Here is a 7,765-nt window from a genome sequence, read left to right as displayed (position 1 = left end):
AACACCATGAACATTCTCCCATGACCCTCCAAAACACAAATCTATCTAAACATGATCAACATTAGATGATTTCATTATTGTAAATTAATTTACTAAACAAACGAGCTGCGAAACTAAAACCTGTTGCCGGATGGGGAAGGATGTCGTTGGATATAGGAACGGATGTCGCCGGAGAGAGTGATAGATGGAGATGGAATGAGTTGCGATTTAGTGATTTAGGTTATGAGTTGCTGCTGCTGCGTAGTTATATACCCAAAATATTTGTGTTGCGAAATTAAAACCTGTTGCGAATTCAGAAATCGAGTTGCGAATTTGAAATTCAGTATTGCTATAGTCAGAATCTCGTTGCGATTTACAGATTCGCAATGCGATTACGTAAATCGCAATGCGAATATGTATTCGCGTTGCGATTTACGTATTCGCGTTGCGAATTAGGAAAATCGCAACGCGAATTTGGGAAATCGCAATACGATAGTCAGAATCGCGTTGCGAATCTGGAAACTGATTTGCGATACCGGAGATCGCGTTGCGAATTATCGATCGCATTGCGATTTAGTTGGTCATTTTGGCAAATCCAAAAAAAGTTGGTTAAAATCGTATATTATAAGACATTTTTGGTCACTGAGGTTATTTTCTCTTTTTTTTATTCTCGCGAGTGATGCAATTTTTTTGAATGTTTTGCTTAAAATTGCAATAATCGCGATTGATTATAGATTGACTTTTAATTATGACACATTTAATCGTATAATACTAATGCAATTGGTTGCTAATTCAGTTGTTTTAAGGTGCATGATTGTTAATTGTTTCCTGAATAATCACATAGTATTAGAAACAAGTGTTGGTAGTGCTCAATCCCACATAGTATTGGAAACACTATTGAAAATGGTATTTAAGGCTTGGCTTTCCCACTTCCTTGTTGAGTGATAGAGAATAAGGGGGATTCTCGCGCGCCGCCGCCCCGTCTCGTGGTCGTGGTAATACGTGTCTTCGACACGTCTGCGCGAATACTATCTTTTTAGAAAAAATTCTTAAGAAACAAATGCAATATCACCAGTCGTTGTGATTTTAGACTATCGCAACGAATTTGGAATAAATCGCAACGCGAACTTCGACTATCGCAACGAATTTGGACTATCGCAATGCGAATATGTAAATCGCAATGCGATAGTCGAAGTTCACGTTGCGAATTTGGAAATTGATTTGCGATACCGGAGATTGCGTTGCGAATTATCGATCGCATTGCGATTTGGTTGGTCATTTTGGCAAATCCAAAAGAAGTTGGTTAAAATCGTATATTATAAGGTATTTTTGGTCACTTAAGTTATTTTCTCTTATTACAATCATATAATTGATCTTTGGGCATACTCTACATTCTCCCATTGTTGAAAAATGCAGATACTCTGGTTGCAAAAGCTTTGACTGCCTCCGCACTAACTTCCGGAACAAGTTTCCTCCCCTCATCCTTTGCAATCCAACTACTTCCAGAAGTTGGTTTCCAACCAGGTTATTGTAAAGACGATAATTTTTATCAATTACGGAAATAATCATTAGCTATTTGAATCATTAGCTGTTTGTTGCTGTTGAGTTTTGTTCAATCCTTTTGCTAAATATTTTTTGTTAAATATTGAACAAACCAAACCAGCTACATCCATATTTATTGCAGCCTGCATCCACTTTTACTTCCAACACAAGCTAAGCACATATACAAGGATCATGGCTCAAGTTCAGGACGACGTAAAAGGCGTCCCATTCGCAATGATACAACATACATACAAGGCAAAATTCAGTACACCATCTAAATGTTTTAACATACCTTTCAACATTTGTGTAGAAAGATGAAAAGCCTTCTGGACAACTAGGAGGATTGGTTTCCTTGCTCGAGAAGGCTCTGCGTGTTATAACCGCTGCCGTAAGCCCTTTCTTTCCATATTTGTTCCACTTCAACGAACGTCAATCCCTTGGTCTCTGGCACGTACACTGTCACAAAAACAACTGCCACCAACGCTATGCCAGCTAGGATCAAGAAAGTAACACCGGTTCCTACGGCTTCAGCAATTGTAAGAAATGTCTGGGCCACAATCAAGTTCGAAATCCAATTAACAGTAGCCGACATGTCCCCGCATATCCCTGGGTATTGCTCTGGGTATATCTCAGAGTTCACAGTCCATGGAACAGGTCCCATTCCTGGTGCGAAGAATGCAATGTAAAGAGCTAATCCAATCACTGCCAGCCATCCATAAATTCCATTAGAAGAACCAGGTGTCTCGGCAAAGAAAGCCCCGACAAGGATGACAAGGGACACAATGACACCAGATAAGCTCGAAAGAGCTTATTTTTTCCTTCCGAAATGATCGATAAGGTAAATTCCCACAACAGTTCCTGCAGCATTCATGGCAGCGACAACGAGTGACAGCAGAAGAGCGAGCTGATTGGAACTGAAGCCAGCCATCTGGACAATTGTCGGACTATATTACATCATGGTATTGATGCCACAGAACTGCTGAAAAGCCTACATATAATCACGATTTCTATGTCAAAAAAATAGTTATGAGAGTTGTAATCACGTATCTGAAGACCTCGAGTAAAAAAGGTCAAGAGTCATGTTAAGTGCATCTGGAATTAGACAAAGTGACGTCTAAAAAATGATGCGATTTACCAGTTCATTTTCAATATATATATATATATATATATATATATATAATATAAAGAAAATGTAATTCTGATGGGCAAGACATTCCAAAGGGATGTCGATGTTAGAGTTCCTACCTGAAGTCCTGCCCCGGCCAGAAAGGCGAGTCTAATTTCTTTGTTCTAAAAACATCCAGTATCTGACGGTTTTCTTTCTTTGACGCTCTTCTTCTTCTGCAGCAGTAAGGTGATCCACTTCATCCTCTAATCGAGCAATGTCATAAATTTTAGAAATCACGGCTATGGCTTTATCTTTCTCGTTTTGTACAATATGACGAGATGGTTCGTTAAAAGAATATGTGGGATCTACAAATTTCCTCAAAAGTAATAGGTGTACCTTCATGAAAAGCCATTGCGGAGACTCGGGCAAACACAGCATAAGGCCGAACCGGATGACAGCAGGTATGCCTGAAACTCCAAGCATCCATCTCCAAGTTCCTGGAACCTGTATGTGCAACAATGAATTAGACAGCTAGTAGAGGTAACAAAAACATTTTGGACTGCATGAAGTCCTATAATGCATAAAGGCCAGTTAAGAAAACTAAGTCCAAACCCATTCATATGCTTCTCTCACCTCTAAGAACATAAAGACCTCAAAACTCATATATCCAGATTAAACGGATATGATTTCAACTAGCTATGCTAACAGAATCATATGCTTATTTCTCTTACAATGCTTACAGAAATGGATATGATTGCACCTAGTTATGCTAACAGAATCATGCATATATTTCTCTTGAAATGCTTAAATTTGTTCTATAAAGCCACTGGTTTAAATGGATACGATTTCTACTAGTTATGCTAACAGAATCAAATGATCCTCTCTTAATTTGTTTTATAAAACCACAGGTCTCTATGGGCAGGAAACACAATAAGCTTATCCCCAATAGCCTTGAAATTGAAACTGTATTACGAAATCAAACTAGAAGCCCTAAGCTATGAGTGGACAATTAGCATATAAACGGATTCAGAAAGAGGATAACAAAGCTCCAGAATAAACTTTTAACTTCCTATTTTCAGTTCATCAGCACACATTTCACAGAACATGGAACGTATTTACAGAACATTGCATCACAGTTGAGAACCAAGTGCCATGAAGAATTTTTAGTTTACTAGGTGAAATTCAACATGCTGAAAATATAGCTGCACATGCATAACCTAAACTAGCAGAAAAGAACGTGTGAGTTCCGTCACTGACGTTTATGTCCAAGATCAATTATATGCAAACCCTGTATAATATCTGGGATACAGTGTCTCTGAAACTGCAAAACTGAAAACCCTCACTCCAGCAGAATAATTAATGAGCATAAATAGAACAAAATTATCCTACTTTTCCAAGCAAATAAACAATTACCGCATAGAAATGGAACTACTTAGAACACAATTTGAGGGTTACCTACTCAAGTATTTATCCAACTCACTAACAACACACAACACACTAATAATATACTAAAATGCTGAGTCATCAAAGATTTATTAACCGGTAATTTAACATGCACATTTGACATTCTATCTTCAGGTTAAATATATGAAGACCTTCCTCTCCAACCTTGAATCCTATCATGATAAGACAAATGAATATCGCTATCTATACCATTTGAACCATCACATCAAGATCAGCATCTACAGATGTCCATTTACCGGTTATTTGGCTATAGCTTGTTAATTGAACCATTAATTAGCTTTTTTCACTACCATCCTTGTGAATAATGAACTTCTAAAGCAAGCAAACGTGTCCAAGCAAGGTAAATGGGGTATTATTTTCATTTTGCACCGAGAGAAAATCATTTTTCTAAAAGAAAAAAAGGGGAAATCCTACTGTTTATAAAATATATATTTTTCATAAATGTAGAACATATTAACATTTAAGTATATCATAAATGTCACACATAATGCTTATATATATGAATATTGGTTCCAGAAGAAAAACCAAATGGCAGGGTAAAAGGAAAAACTGACCTCTGTAAAAGCAAAATTTACAAGGTAGGAAAGAAACTGTCCACCAGTTAACATGAGCACATTTGTGCCGACTAACCCACCCCTTACTTCTGAGGGTGATGCTTCGGCAATGTATACAGGAGCAGTCACAGATGCTATATCCACACCTAGGCCAACTAAAAATCGTCCCAATATCAGCACATATGGATCAGGTGCAGCGGCCATGACAATTGCTCCAGCTGTAAAGACAACATCGGCAAGAAGTGTAGCCTTCTTACGCCCATAAGCATCGTTAATCCAACCTCCAGATGCAGCTCCAATCTTTGCACCTACCAAGGCCATGCTGACAATAGTTTCCTGCCAGATAAAAGCATAAGGATAATTCCAAACAAGGAAAGATTCAAAATTAACAAATTATTTGCATGTTAATTGACACTTAGAGTTATATAAGATACCAAGTTTAAGGGCCAGTGGAACTATAAACCCTCGAAATCACCCAATTGCTCCCCTTCTGCACCTTTTGCCTATTTTTATCAGGGATTAGGATTGCCTATCCCAATCAACTATAAGCTAGAAACTGCATGTACACACCAGCTATCGAGTTTAGAGGCAATGGGATCTAAAAGCCCTTCCAATGCCCCAATTACTCCCCTTCTGCACCTTTTACAAACAAAAGGTTTTTTTTTTTTCCAGGATTAGAATCGCCTATCCTGATCAACTAAAAGCTTGCAGCTGCATGTGCACATGAGATCCTGATCAACTATAAGCCCTCTAAAATCCCCCAGTTGCTCTCCTTCTGGTTCTTTTGCAAACACTAAATTCACCCATTTTTTCAGGGATTAGGATCGCCTACCCCATGAACTAAAAGGTAGCAGCTGCATGCAGACACAAGCTATGTTACTCAGACTCGAGTGTAACTGCAACATGGGTATGTTACAATTTTTTCCAATAGTTCCATGTATTACGAGGATCCTTGGAGGATAATATTCCCAATACACTTGTCCAGAACATGGGTACTTCAAGAAAAGTGAAGAGTTTGAGTAGCACAACACACAAGATCCAACAATGTTGCCCATGGGCATCTGCTCACAGCTCTCATAATTTCTTCCTCTCCCATTCAATCACCCCCCCCCCACACCCCGCACACACACACACAAAAAGGAAGATTATCTTTGATTCCACTTTTTTAATGACTGAAGTAAGTTTAGCATTTCAGAACACCTTTAAAAGCGGTTAATACCTGCAGGAAACTACTCTGATTGACAATCTGAAAGTCATCTTTTATGTAAAGAAGGGCCCCTGATATTACACCTGCAATTATTACCATTTCCAAATGAACAGAAGAAGATATGTAAAAGAAATTTAGAAAATAGAATAGAGGAAGAAATGAAGACAATTGTATGTTCCTGTTTTGTTAAGTTGAATTTCTGATATTGCTTTAAAAAAAAAAACTCCAGATAACATAATGCAGAAGCCTTGAGCTAAATTAACAGTTTTAGGGATTTTTAACTTACAAAAACTCATTTGAATTGAGCAATTAAATGAAAATCAATTATGTAATCATGTTTAGAGTAAGTCTTTCTTCAAGTTTCAAATTTAAGACCAAAAATTTGTTTTATCAAAGCCTAGATCAGTCCAATTCTGATGTTGTAAAAAAAAGAAAAACTCAGTTTCATCAACTAAAACATAAAAATCTGTCATTAGATGAACCAGACATTTAAAAAAACAAAACTTGGTTTCACCTTTCTAGTACTGAAACATTAAATATTTTTCATCAGATGAAGTAGACTAAACAGTAAATTTCATGAAGAACAAAAAAAAAAGTTGCAGGAAGAATACAAAGGGATCTAATATACCTGTGTCATAGCCAAAGAGCAAGCCACCAATTCCAGCAATCACAGTAAGTCCAAGAACATAAGGATTACTGAAATATGACATTCTTCTCTCTGGAAACAAATCCAGATACCCTGAACTCCCTGGAGAAGTCTCTAGCGTCATATCTCCAACAAGAAAAAAACAATCAAATTCCCGGAAATGTAATTCACGTCTATCGACACTTTGCCAATTAGATTTTCAGCTAATTCTCAACAATGAAACAATTCGAGATTTTAATTTTCAAACTCTCCAGTCTTGATGATATTAAAAGAAAAGTCAAATAAGAGTTTTCCAGATCATGAATCTCCGTTAAAACCCAGAAATGGAATCAAACAATGGCTTTCCTTGGGCTATATATTCAAGTCTCAAAACTCAAAGAAAATGATTGATCAGTGAAACAGAGCAAGCATTAAGAAACCCAAAGCTTTGATTTCAAATAAAAGCTTAATCCTCGTCAGGGAAAAGGATCTTTCACTTTTGTTTTCTCTCTCTCGGATAAAGTATGAATCCAATCTGATTTTCCCAGAAAAATGTTGGGTTTTTGAAGTTGTTTTTCTTTCTTCTCGCTTGCACGGGAGAGGAGGACTAAGAACTTAAGAAGAGAAAGCCAAGGTGAAAATAGGAAGGATGAAGACTAATTATCATTCATTTTCCATTTCATGTTTATCAATTACAATTATTGAGAGTTGCTAAAAATATTAGAAAACTAATAAAATTAATAAAAATAACTAAATTTATATGATCTTGCACATTAAAATTTACAATTAAAAAGGGTAAAGTATACAAATGGTCCCCAATTATATAGGGTATTGCTTTGTTAAGGCTCTTGACTATTAAAAGTTACAAAATGGTCCCTCAATTATAAAATGATGTTTTGTTGAGTCCATCGACTATTAAAAGTTATAAAATGAATGTTCGACTATTCATATGTTCTAAAATCATCATTTTCCGTTAAAAAACTAATGCATGTATGAGCTAGACGTTAACTCGCTGACTGAGATATGATAAAATCATATTTTAATGATCTATACTGGCACTATCGTTGCTTTCAAACACTAACTCGTTAGTATAATATTTTAAGCACTGGCTCGACAGTATAATATAAGCAGAGATTTGATCCACAAAATATAGCTAAAATGATTATGGGATCAGATTTTATCATATCACAGTCAAGAGGTTAACGTTCATCTTAGACGACCATCGATTTTTAACTGAAAATGATGAGTTTTGAACATATGAATAGATGAACGATCATTTTATAACT

General features: G+C 36.5%; 1 pseudogene; it reads right to left on the bottom strand.

Annotated features, from left to right (window-relative positions):
* Positions 1-1,825: 1,825 nt before the first annotated feature.
* LOC120197275 lies at positions 1,826-7,097 on the bottom strand (annotated as a pseudogene).
* Between the last annotated feature and the right edge of the window lie 668 nt (positions 7,098-7,765).

This window comes from Hibiscus syriacus, unplaced genomic scaffold, assembly GCF_006381635.1.
Source record: "Hibiscus syriacus cultivar Baekdansim isolate YM2019G1 unplaced genomic scaffold, ASM638163v2 tig00004777_pilon, whole genome shotgun sequence".
NCBI classification, from domain to species: domain Eukaryota; kingdom Viridiplantae; phylum Streptophyta; class Magnoliopsida; order Malvales; family Malvaceae; genus Hibiscus; species Hibiscus syriacus.
The sequence above is the reverse complement of the archived record's forward strand: the minus strand, read 5'-3'. Positions and strand labels throughout refer to the sequence as shown.